A 13912-nucleotide genomic window follows, 5' to 3' on the forward strand; every position below is an offset into this window, starting at 1 on the left:
ATGTCAAGCTCCTGATGAGCCCCATAGAAGGAAGTGAAATCAAGACAGTGATTGAGGAGATCAATCCGAAACTTGTCCCAGGACCCAATGGGATGAACCTGGAGGCCATTAACATTCACAGAGTTACTGCTCACCTCAAGGTTCTCTCTGGATCATCAGGAGCGAGACCCGATTCATTGACAAATCAAACTGTTTTAATTCCAAAGACTGGATGACAAGGACAGCCTTAAAGTAATTGATAACCAGAGACCTATTACTATTGGCCTGATTTTAGCAAGTCTTTTCCCTGAGGGTTTAAGCGAGGAGACTCAGTTTGAATTTTGGACAGAACGGTTGGAATGCAGCAACACTGGGCTGTAATGGAGATACAGCCTTCTTACAAAATATTATTCAAAAGGAGCCCAGAGCAATAGAAAGGATCTTTCAGTTGTCTTGGAACTGGCTACAGCCTTCAACTCCATCATAAATTGGTGGTGTTAAAAACTTCAGAAGGTTTGTGTCCCTAAATCATTTTATTCAACTAATTACTGATTTATATTCTAAATCACACAGCAATTGCCCTCGAACAGGAGAGTAGGCTAAACACATTTTGGGAATGGCGGGGAATGTGGCTGTGGCTTTATTTGTGGATGGGGTGTCCCTGGAAGCCTTGCTGGTGTAGTCACCGTTGAGAGAGTGTTTGTTCAGATTTTTATCTCACGATGTTTGGTTGTACCTCATGGTTTCCCTGGTTAATGGCAGTGGGAGAGTGTACCTGTTTAACTCATTGCTTGTTTTTAGCTGGTTTTACTGGTCTTTGGACCAGAGTACTGGCTTTAGGTTTGTGGTACAGCCGGTTGGCTTGGTCTGGCTCGATCCACTGTTGACCCGTGTGGATTGTAGGCACTGCCATTGGACGGTGCTATTAAATAAATAATGGGAGATTTAGTCAATCTCCTGAGTTCTGGATGGACAGATACCTGGCCACACCCTGTACGCTCACTTGTGCTGGGGGGATTGTGACAATTAACCACACCAGAAAAATGACTACCATCTCAACACTAACTGACCGCTGGAGACCCACAGATCTGTGTCCATTGCTGATATCAGGTTGTAAGCCCATCGGGTCAGTGAATAGATCAGAGAGTGACGTTAACCTCCAATAAAGGCTCATGTGGTTTAGGACTAATGGAGGTTTTTTTCCACTCACCACCTGATGGAGCCAACGAGTAGAGGAAATGGATGATCATTCGTGGGGTGGGTCCCAGAACAGCAGCAGGACCCAATGGTATTGGGTTAAAGGAAATAAATGGCATTAAAAAGACAGTTCAGAAATTATATGAACATGTCGGTAAATACCGTTAGAAAACATTTGTAGAAGTTTGGATAAGAGCTGAGGATGAAAGATGATGGAAGTTGGACATTATTCTCCGGAAAATGTTTGGTGGTCATTGTCGATGTCACGGGTGTGTTTGAGAAGGAGGACAGTTCACTGGAGAAGGTGTGCAATGAAAACGTGCACAATCTTCCCACACAGCTAGTTAGTTTTCATTCAGTCAGCAAACGTACATCCAGAACCTCAACCTGAGTAACAAATCTTCACAAAACTCACCAAACATTAGTATAATTACTGAGATAATTGGTCATTTAGCTGGACCCCTGTTAATTCCATCCCCCAGTGGAGACAGAACTATTCAGGGGTATGGGTTGACCCTTGGGCAGGTTCACAGGAAGCAGGATGGGAGGAAAAATTGCAAAAACCTGGTCTAATTTAAAATCAACTGCTCTAATGTCAAAAGTGTCATTCTTTCAAACAATGGCTCCCCACAAGTGTACCATCTGATTTTAAATAGAAGCATCTCAAAACATCCAAAGTATTAGTAATTTTACAAAAGGAAGTCCACCATCTTCCCATGATACAACCGATGGGATCTGCCCAAGGAACAGGGATGGTGGCCTTGGGATGCTGAGACTGAGACTGAGTGACACATTCCCATTGCAATCATTAACCAGGAGAACCTGGAATCTCCCACCAGAGTGGGCCAGGCCTCCTCCCATTTCCAAATGGAAAGGAATTTGTCAAACTCCAATTAAAGGGGAAAGAACAGCTGGGTGGCATTAGAGTTCAACTACAAGGGAGCTATGGAACCGTGAACACCCATCAGTTCCCCAATATCCTCCAAAGGGTATATTCCATCTCTGTCCAGTCTTGTAAAGACAGACTCCATTCTCTCAATGTCACTACTAGTCTGATAATGACTTGTTGAGAGCAGTTAATGATGTTCTGAAAAAAACATGACACATGAACTAATTAAACGGTCATCATGCCAAGTACATAATTAGATAGACTTCATTCTCCAAATACATGACTAGATGTGACCACAGAACTGATTTGAGCTGAGACTCCAAGGACAAACCGAATGCTTAGGTAGTGAGGAAAGTGGGCCCTATTTTTGTGGTCAAAGGGAGACCAATTAGTTCTGGCTTGTAGGTGAGTTACTGATGAGTGGTGGAGGACAACAATGTGCAACATGACCCATGGAGGGCAAGTACTAAAACTGCATTTAATAAACTTGGATATTCATGAACTTCGGCTTCCAACTGAGCCAAGACCACAAAGTCGAGCTGTCACAATCTTCAGTTGTGTGGGTTATTATCCCAAATTCATTGTTCACATGGAATTAATTGGTGTTGATGGGATCAAGGGATTAAGCTCAGATGTGCATTTGTCAATCACTTTCATTAAGTGGGACTCAGTCATAACCAGAGTGGATTAGTTCATCCTCCATGTCTCCATGTCCAGACTGAATTAAGCTGCTCCAGCGTAGCTTGCACTATTTTAAATGGAGCCAACATTATGGAGCTGAGCGTTTGGGTATAGATAGCTTTAACTAAACACTGGCTCCAAGCAGAAAGCCAGGTCATATTTCTGCTTTGCCTCAGTGAGACAGTGTGCCTCAATATAATTAACAGACACCTGGAGTAGTGAGGATCCATGATTAAGGCAGGGGCAGTCATTGAAGGGTTAACTGCTCTCAGAGCAAAACTCTAGCAGAAGACAGAACACCCTGGAGATTTCAGGCTTGCTCTCACCACCTCTTTACCATCCCTTCCTCAGCCTCCTCCAGGTCTTGGGTGACTGGATCTATTCATCTCAATCACTGATCATGGGACAGTGGTTAACTCACCACATTATGCAGTTACAGTTCTGTTGTTTATTAAAGTCAGTGTAGCAGTTTAATTCCCCGCACAAAGGACTTATCAGTCACTGTATTGGCAGGGACAGCAAGTGAAGAGAATATCATGCAAATTCCCTGCTCTTCAAGATAAACAACGTGGTGAGATAAACCAGACAGTCTGAATTCTACATCAATCCAGCTCCCTGTCCTGGTCACCGCATTCCCCGCTGGTTAATCCAGCTCCCTGTCCCAGTTACTGCACCCCCTGCTTTTCCAGCACCTTTCTAATCTAGACTCTAATCTAGTCCCTGCCATTTCACCCTCCGTTCCAGTGAAGGAGGGTCAGATCAATTCCTTCTGGAACCTGGAACCAGGCTGGTCGTGGTTTCTATCCCCACCCTCTCAGATGGTGCACAATCCAGAATCAGTTTAGTGCCAATTGTCAATTGTGGGTCAGTTTGTGTTTTGTTCCAGTGAGGGACAAGTCAGTGCTAACAACCATTTCTCAGATTAGCAGCTCTTCCCTACAATCCTGACTCCACCTCACAGTACAGTCTTTTACTTTCATAAAAGAATTCCTTTCCTCTCCAGATGGAGAGGGTTTTTTCACTGGGAATTGGAGGATTGTTTGGAATACAGAGAGACAGGAAAGGAGAAACATGATTTTGAGTAGACACCAGCTGTTGGCCAGGAACAAGCTGCTCCAACACCTTCCACTGGTTTCCCAGACTGAGGAAGGGCCTGAACATTTTCTTTGATGCTCAAACCCACATTGAGAAGGTTTCTCCCCCTGCCAAGAGCAAGCTAGACTTGTATCTGTTAGCCATCCCCCTTCTCTGTACTAGTTGTCCTTGTCCCTCACAGCTACAGAGCAGTGTCTATCCACACAGCCTCCCGAACTGAAAGGGCAGCTCCTAACCCACAGGCCCTTTTAATAAGCTGCTAATCAGCCCCTTAGCTGCTTCAGCTGAGCAATCACTCAGTGAGAGATTGAAAACAAAGTGACCCTGAGGAGACGGAACAGACACAAAGAAACTATTTAAAGAGACAGCCTTGGAAAAATGGAAATTCCAGAATATAGAAAATGACTGAGCTAGGAGATGGCTAAACATACTTGATGTGTATGTATTTATTAATGATCTATATTTTGTTAATGTGACAAGAAAATGTTCATTCTAATAATCATGTTTTAACTTTAAGAATGTTTTGAAAACTACAGTGTATGAGCTACGAGTTTCAATTGCAGAGCTTCGTTTTGAGATGGGACAATCTCATGTGAGGTGCTCAGAACAAGTCACTGGGTGAGGGAGAGAATGGAGAGAAAGGGAACTAAATTGTGAGAGACAGAGAGAGACCATCTGTCAGTCTGTCTATGTATGGGTTGGATAAAGAGACAGTGAGGGACACACCTAGAGATGAAAATGTGACAGACCGAGAGGGAGTGACCTGAATAGTCAGACAGACAAAGATTTCTTTTCTTTTTGAGATCTGGATGGAATGTTTTTCTCTGCTGAGGCCTAGGCAGGAGAGGAGCCTGTTGTGTTGATAATCAGGGACTTCATCCACAAGCACAGGGAGGGCCAGGGGCAGCAGGGTGGGCTGTGGGACACAATGGCCCTCATTGGCCAGAAGCTGCAGCAGGGCAGACAGTCATGTGACTGTCCGGCTGGGCCCGTCTCTCCCTCAGGGTCTGCTGGAGGGGTGTACACTTAATCAGAAGAAAAAGACATGACCAGTTTCGTATTCTGAGCTTTTATTCAGAGATGGGATGTGGATATTTGTTGCCTGTCCCTAATTGCCCTTAGCTGAGTTGTTTCATTTCAGATAACAATTAAGAATCAGAGTCAATCACCTTGGTCTGGAGCCCCGTGTCAGCCAGACTGGCCAAGAATGGGAGATTTCCTTCCCTAAAGTATATTATGAACCAAGTGGTTTTTCACAATAATGGCCACGTAGCCACCATGAGGGAAGTTTTTAATTCTCAATGTTATTGATCACTTGCTGCAATGAACTTTGAACTGATATTCCCGGAATATTAGCCTCGTGCTCCTGATTACGGATAGGAACATGACCATGCTTCCCGCTAAAGTCCACTGATCAGCAATTACACAGAAGGGAAGACTGGCTGGATTTCATAATCACAAAACCCGAGATTTTTACAAAACAGATGGAACCTATTTGGTTTTGCCTTTGAAGGAATTGCTTTGTTTTGTCTACCCTGCCTGCTATGTTCGCTGGAACTGAAAATTCCTCATAACATGATTTATCCTGTTCCATTTGAAACCCAGGATTGAATCTGCTTCCATCAAGTCCTGAGGCAGTAGATTCCCAGATTTAAACAACTCTCTGCAGCTGAAAACAATTTCCTTTTTTCTCCTCAGCTTTTAAAATCCTCCTCGTAGTGAAAGTGTCCTTGAAAGTAATGTCCATTATGTATCAGTTAAGGTCAATCGTATGTTTCAGAAAGGGCAGTGCTGCCAATGCTGACCCCGGGGCAATATCACGGTGTTCTCCCCTTCCAATCTGAACCATGACCATTCACCCATTCCCATTATAATCTGTCCCTTAACCAATGCCTTATCCACACTCCCACTGCACCTTTTTCATCAACGTTCAGTTTCTTAATGTGTGTGAATTAAAAGCCCATCAACAACCAAATGGATTAACCCAATAGCTACTCCTCATCTTCTCTATTACTTCACCAACAGAATTTCATAAAATGAGTCAGAAGCGATTTTCCTTTCATGTATGTTTGCTACTTTTCAAATATTATCTCATGGTTTTTCTGAGCCCCACACTAAATTGTCCCAAAATGTAGAATTTAAAAGCTCCCTACATATATTTTATTGACAGTAGACTGACTGTTCTGTAGTTGAAGGGTTTAGCCATCTCGACTTTAATTGTGAAAGATGAAGTCGTGCACACTGTTCGAGGGAGCAGGGTCTTACAGAGCACGAGACATCCATTTTTAACAGTGAGCATTGAAACATATGTTGGATTCAGTTTGACTTAATCCATATTCTCTCGACTATGGATCTGTCCTGTGTGGCTGTCTGTTTATGTAATAAATATATATATTGACAGGAAAAACAGCTTCCATGTCATAGAGTCATAGAGATGTACAGCATGGAAACAGACCCTTCGGTCCAACCCGTCCATGCCGACCAGATATCCCAACCCAATCTAGTCCCACCTGCCAGCACCCGGCCCATATCCCTCCAAACCCTTCCTATTCATATACCCATCCAGATGCCTCTTAAATGTTGCAATTGTACCATCCTCCTCCACATCCTCTGGCAGCTCATTCCATACACGTACCACCCTCCGCGTGAAAATGTTGCTCCTTAGGTCCCTTGTATAGCTTTCCCCACTCACCCTTAAAGTGTGCCCTCTACTTCTGGACTCCCCCACCCCAGGGAAAAGACTTTATCTATTAATCCTATTCACGCCCCTCATAATTTTGTGAACCTCCGACTCTCCAGATGTTTGGAGGTTTTAGATTTTTTCTATTGCATCCAGGTTGTTTCAGTAAGTAGGTGTTTATTGAGTCACTACTGGTAAAGGGATTGTGATCTCCCACCAAGGCCTGGTTGAAATATGTAGCTGGTTGGAGCTGAGCTACCCAGCAACACCCCGTCAGTCGGAGCTCAGTCGATGGTGGCTGGGTTAAGGCAAAAAGATGGGCAGGTTTCTGTGATGCCCCCATGAGTTGAACTGCTTGTGGCACTCTCTGAATAAGCCGCCGGTGGCCGTCGATGCATTGTCACTCATGACTAAGTAGAAAGCAGTTTCCTGCCTCCTGATTTGGAAGAGTTTGGGTTCAATCTTTTTTCTTGAGGCTTGATCAGGAAATGCAGGCTGATACACCCCTGTGCAGTACAGAGGCAGCGGTGCACTGTCAGAAGTGACCATTCTTTCAGATGAGATATTAAAAGAGATCTTGTCTACCCCTCAAGTGGGTGTAAAAGATCCTATTTTAATAAATTTCATGGGAATTCAAGTCAGGCCAATAATCACCAGTATCCTTCATTCACCATCACTTCAAATAAAAATGGGAGATCGGTGATCAGCCTGCTATGTGTCTGGACTTGGTGTGTGAAAATCAGCTGCTGTATTTTGTTACAACAATGATCACATTTCACAAAATAATTTGTCCGTCATGGAATGCTTTAGAATCACCTCCCCTATCTGTTGTAACCTTTAGAATCACCTCCCCTATCTGTTGTCACCTTTAGAATCACCTCCCCTATCTGTTGTCACCTTTAGAATCACCTCCCCTATCTGTCGTCACCTTTAGAATCACCTCCCCTATCTGTTGTCACCTTTAGAATCACCTCCCCTATCTGTTGTAGCCTTTAGAATCACCTCCCCTATCCGTTGTCACCTTTAGAATCACCTCCCCTATCTGTTGAAGTATTGAGCAAAGGAGCATCCATGACCCTCTTGAACAGCAAAGTCTGAAAATTCAGAATCCTTTGGGTGAAGAAATGTCTCCTGTCATCTCAGTCTGAAATAATTGGCCCTTTCTCCTGAGTGTCACATGTTCCAGATTTCCCAGCTTGTGGGGAAAACACCTCTGTGTTCATCTTACGAAATCCCTTCCAACTGTGCATATTTCTGTGAGATCACCTGGAATTCCTTTCAAGTGAAGAGACTGTAGATCTAATTCACTCAGCTGCTCATAAGACAGTCCTGTCATCCCAGGGACCAAGCTTTGCTGTATGACCTCCAATATATCCTTCCTTAAATAGAGAGAGTGAAACTTTGCATAGTATTCGAGATGTGGTCTCATCAAATACCTGTAGAATTATACCAACACGTCCTTATCCGAGCACTCCAGTTCCTTTGTAGTAAAAGCCAATATGTCTTGCCTTCCTAATTGCTCACTGCACTTGTATGCAAACTCTGTGTTCTGTATAAGACTACAGCCAAGTCTCCCTGAACATCATCATCTCCAACTTTCCCACCTTTTACAAAATAGTCACCTTTTCCATTCGCCCACTTAACTGCAATATACTCCGTCTGTCACCTTGTTGCAGGCTTACTTCACCGGTCTGATCACATTGCAGCTTCTTTGTGTCCTCCTCACAGCTTTATACTGCCAACAAACATTAATCTGAAACTCCCTATCTAAATTATTAATCTTGGTTGTAAATAGCTGAGGCCCAAAGCTGTTCCTTGCTGCACTCCTTTAGCCATAGCCTGCCCAACACTAAAAGCGAGTCCCAGAGAAACATTGATTCTCTTTCTCTCTCCACTTCCTGCTTTTTATTACAGATCTCCAGCATCCCCAGGACTTTGCGCTTTACTTTAAAAGTGTCTTATTTCTGCCTGTTCTCTGCTTCCTGTCTGTTGACTAATTCTCTCTCCATGCTCATACCACGGCCCTGTGAGCCCAGAGCTTATTGAAGATGCTCTAATCCTGCAGGATTATATTTTTTCGACATTGCTTGTAGAGCAGGACCACAACAACAGTTAGTGCTTTTTGGAGCAAGCACATAGTCCCTGTAGTCGTTGCCAATTTGTCCTTTGTCTGTCACAGCCTTTTCTGCACAGTGCGATCTTTGAGAGAATTGGCGACGTCCTGACTTGACATTGTTTCCCAGATGGCAGTACCATGTGTGACGCTCTTCAGCTTGTCTGATCTGTGTCAGAGGATCTTGCATCTCTCTCAACACGGCATTAAATTACATGGAATGTGATTCACACATGACCTTGGTTTTGCTGCTTCTGTAGGTGGATCTCCCCCAGTCGGAGAACATGTGGGATTTGTACTGGGTGTTCGCACTAGAACAGGGTTAGCTGCCCCATATTTAGCAAATACATGGAACTGATAGCACAGAAGCAGGCCATTCCACTGCCCTTCACATCCCAAACACGGATTGAATCGGTGTTTATATTGTGCAAGAACCTTCTCCCTCTTTGATGTCTGACCTAATGTTGACCACGTAAGCACTGTCAAAAAAATCCATCTGCTTTACTAGTTTACTTCAGGGAAGGAAATCTGTCACCGTTACTGGATCTGGCCAACATGTGACCCACAGCAATGTGGTTGACTTTGAATTGCCCACTTAGCAAATCCAGAGGGTAATAAAACACTGGCCAAGTCATTGACACCAACATCCCATGATCCATTAAAAGAAAAACAAAAGCCCTTTTCCCACACTGCTCCTTCTCTCACCTTCTCCCTCATTTCCATCAAACTGCTGCATCCTTCTGAAGGCTTCCCAGTTCTTCACTGAAGGATTTTTTGTTACAAAAGCCACCAACCTCTTCAGTCTTTTACTTTTTCCGTCTTGCTGCAGTTATACAGGGCCTTGGTGAGGGTACACCTTGAGTATTGTGTGCAGATTTGGTCTCCTAGTCTGAGGAAGGACATTCTTTCTATTGAGGGAGTCCAGTGAAGATTCACCAGACTGATTCCTGAGATGGCAGGACTGAAATGAAGAAAGACTGGACTTGGACTCACTGGAATTTCGAAGAATGGGGGGGGCGGTGTGGATTTTGTAAAAACATATACAATCCTGATGGGGCTGGACAGGCTAGATGGGGGAAGACTATTCCCAATGTCAGGGAAGTCCAGAACAAGGGACCACAGTCTAAGGATAAGGGATAACCTATTCACAACTGAGATGAGGAAGAATGTGTTCCCTCAGAGTTGTGACCCTGTGGAATTCTCTATCACAGAAAGCTGTTGGATCCAGTTTGTTCGATAGATTCACGAGGGAGCTGGATGTGTCCCTTGCGGCTCAAGGGTTCAAGCGATATGGAGAGAAAGTGGGAATGGGGTATGGAGACAGCATGGTCAGCCATGGTCACATTGAATGGGGATGCAGGCCTGAAGGACCAATCAGCGTACTCCTGCATCGATTTTCTATGTTCACTGGCAGCTCGTCCACTCAATCCTGATCATACCCTTATCAATCGTTTCTGCAGGTTTGTCATTGGGTCAATATCCCTTTTCTACATTAGAGCTGCTGGTGTAGGCTTCCACATTATTGTCAGCTAGACTGCCTGTTTTTTACCCTCAAAGTTTAAGAAAAAGCCATACTCGGGGCCCCTTGCTGAGATATTTGTATCATCAATAGTCACAGGTGAGGTACTGGAAGACTGGGGGTTGACTAACGTGGTGTCACTATTGAAGAAGGGTGGGAAGGACAAGCCAGGGACCTATAGACCAGTGAGCATCCAAGGAACAGGAGAATCGACGTTTCGGGCATAAACCCTTCTTCAGGAACATCGATTCTCCTGTTCCTTGGATGCTGCCTGACCTGCTGCACTTTTCCAGCAACACATTTTCAGCTCTGATCTCCAGCATCTGCAGCCCTCACTTTCTCCTATAGACCAGTGAGCCTGACATCGGTGGTGGGCATGTTGTTGGAAGGAATCCTGTGGAACAGGATTTACATGTATTTGAAAAGGCAAGGACTGATTTGGGATAGTCAACATGGCTCAGTGCTTGGCAAATCATGTCTCAAACTTGATTGAGTTTTTTGAAGAAGTAACAAAGAGGATTGATGAGTACAGAGCAGTAGATGTGATCTATATGGACTTCAGTAAGGCGTTCGACAAGGTTCCCCATGGGAGACTGGTTAGCAATGTTCGATCTCACGGAATACAGGGAGAACTAGCCATTTGGATATAGAACTGGCTCAAAGGTGGAAGACAGAGGGTGGTGGTGGAAGGTTGTTTTTCAGACTGGAGGTCTGTGACCAATGGAGTGCCACAAGGATCAATGGTGGTCCTCTAGTTTTTGTCATTTACATAAATGATTTGAATGTGAGCATAAGGGGTATAGTTAGTAAGTTTGCAGATGACACCAAAATTGGAGGTGTAGTGGACAGCGAAGGTTATCTCAGATTACAACAGGATCTTGATCAGATGGGCCAATGGACTGAGAAGTGGCAGATTGAGTTATATTAAATAAATATGAGGGGTTGCATTTTGGAAAAGCAAGTTTAGCAGGAGTGATACACAAAACGGTAAGGTCCTAGAGAGTGTTGCTGAACAAAGAGATCTTGGAGTGCAGGTTTAAAGCTCCTTGAAAGTGGAGTCACAGGTAGATAGGATAGTGAAGGCTACGTTTGGTAGGCTTTCCTTTCTTGGTCAGAGTATTGAGTACAGGAGTTGGGAGGTCATGATGCAGCTGTACAGGATGTTGGTTAGGCCACTTTTGGAATATCGCGTGCAATTCTGGTCTCCTTCCTATGGGAAGGATGTTGTTAAACTTGAAAGGGTTCAGAAAAGATTCATAAGGATGTTGCCATGATTGGAGGATTTGGGCTACAGGGAGAGACTGAATAGGCTGGGGTTGTTTTCCCTGGAGTGTTGGAAGCTGAGGGTGACCTTATTAAGATTTATAAAATCAAGAGAGGCATGGATAGGACAAATAGATAAAGTCTTTTCCTTAGAGTGGGGGATTCCAGAACTAGAGGGCAAAGATTTTGGGTGAGAGGGGAAAGATATGAAAGAATCATAAGGGGCAACTTTTTCATGCAGAGGGTGGTGCGTATATAGAATAAGCTGCCAGAGGAGGTGGTGGAGGCTGGTACAATTGCAACATTTAAAAGGCATTGGGATGGGTATGTGAATTGAAAGGGTTAGGGGGGATATGGGCCGGGTGCTGGCAGGTGGGACTAGACTGGGTTAGGATATCTGGTCAGAATGGACGGGTTGGACTGAAGGGTCTGTTTCTGTGCTGTACATCTCTATGACTCTATGACTCTCCCTTCCTAAGAAGGATTGAATGTTTCAGACTGACCTTTATGCAATTTCTCCAATTTCCCTCAGCAACCCTCTTACATTCCACCCAGACAGGCTAACTGTTTTAGTTTATGGTGGGACATAAAGTGCTGGATTGAAAGAGGTTAATTGGACTTGGTTGTTCAGTGTTTCTGACTGATGTCAGTCTCCATGGATCCTAATTGTGTCACTGCAGAGTTTCTGACTTTTATTAATAAGAGGTTCCTTTTAATGCATTACCCCACAGGATCAGCAGGAACATCACCTTCCAGCAGCAACAGGCCTCTGGACAGAGGGAAAGGACAGATTGGAATCTGAGAATAGATTGGAATTTACAACAATGGACAAAGGATTAGACTCCGCTCTCTACATGCTTTCTCTAGATCGAACCCCATTAGAATGGCGGGTCAGATACACACTTCAGGTTATTCAAGTCGGTTACTATCCCATCCTGGCTATTCTTGGTGTCCCTGGTAAGTCTCTCTAACTAGTTATTGACTTGATGACCCATATTTAACTCTGTTATTGTTCCTGTCGTTGACATTTTGTGAAGCCTGTAACCAGTTGCTTCATTTCCAATGACAAATCCCATTCCCTGTGCCTTGATACAAACCCCTTCCCTGACCAAAGGCTAAGGTTGAAGCAGAATGGTCCCAACCTTGGGTTCTCGTGTACACAAAGCTGATTTCAACCCCCTTCACCTCTCCATCCCAATCCCCTGATAACCACATCCATTATGTCACCCATCTCCATCTTTTCCTGAGTCTGTCTGCTCAATAAATACACACCAAACACTTCCTCAAGTCTGTGAAAAGACAGAGGTGATAAAGTGAGACTTTGTTCCATTGAATATGACACTGAGGGAAACAAGGAAATAGCAGAGAATTTGAGCATGTCATTCGGATCGGTCTTATAGTTGGGATCGAGAAAATAATTCAAGAACAGTTCAAAATCAAGCGGGAAAAGGGAGGGAGAAAGTTTAAACCAGCATGGTCATGAGACAAATGTATGAAGCAAACAACAGAATTAAATGCTGTCAAGTGCCATTTACCTGCCAACCACATTTTAATATCTTCTAAAAGTGATTAGATTAGATTAGATTACTTACAGTGTGGAAACAGGCCCTTCAACCCAACAAGTCCGCACCAAACCCCCGAAGCGCAACCCACCCAGACCCATTCCCTTATGTTTATCCCTGCCCCTAACACTACGGGCAATTTAGCATGGCCAATTCACCTAACCTGCACATTTTTGGATTGTGGGTGGAAACCGGAGCACCCGGAGGAAACCCACGCAGACACGGGGAGAATGTGCAAACTCCACACAGTCAGTCACCTGAGGCGGGAATTGAACCGAGGTCTCTCGCACTGTGAGGCAGCAGTGCTAACCACTGAGCCACCGTGCTGCTCACTGGTTGCAGACATTGTTGTACTTCTGTTATCCAATGTCTCATGTTATTTATGTTAAGCCTTATCTGCACTGCTCATCAATAAACACCATTAGGTAAGAGTTTTGTACACTATCTGAAGATTCAAATAAGTTGAGAGTCAGCCATGGATCAGCTGAACTGCAAATGTAAATGGGCTCAGGAATTTACTGCAGATGGAAATCGTACGAGTGTTTCAAAAGGTAAACCCTCTGGAGCTTGGGTCATTCAAGCATTGACATATGGAAGATCGAGGGTTTTGATGGGACAGACACAGAGAAACTGTGTTCCATTCCAAGATTGACACATTGACAGTTTTTTTAGATGCGTTGACATATTTGCTGGTCTCTAACCTGTTCTGTCTGTGCTCTTCAATTGCCCTGTTAGGCTTACTCTCACTCTGGTGGCTGGTCTTGGTTTTATTCTGCCACACTCTTTATTCAGCCGTCTGGCTCTACTCTAATCTCATTGCTGTTCTCAGGCCAGCTCTGTTGCTGCTCTGTACCCCCCTTCATCTCTTTACTGCAGTTGAAATGAAAACGTCAGCTTAGCGGTGACTTTTTTATCCCATATTCTATAACATCCT

The sequence above is a fragment of the Chiloscyllium plagiosum genome, unplaced genomic scaffold, assembly GCF_037043375.1.
Source record: "Chiloscyllium plagiosum isolate Xiang-an unplaced genomic scaffold, Cpla_swu_hap1 HiC_scaffold_32, whole genome shotgun sequence".
Taxonomy (NCBI): Eukaryota; Metazoa; Chordata; class Chondrichthyes; order Orectolobiformes; family Hemiscylliidae; genus Chiloscyllium; species Chiloscyllium plagiosum.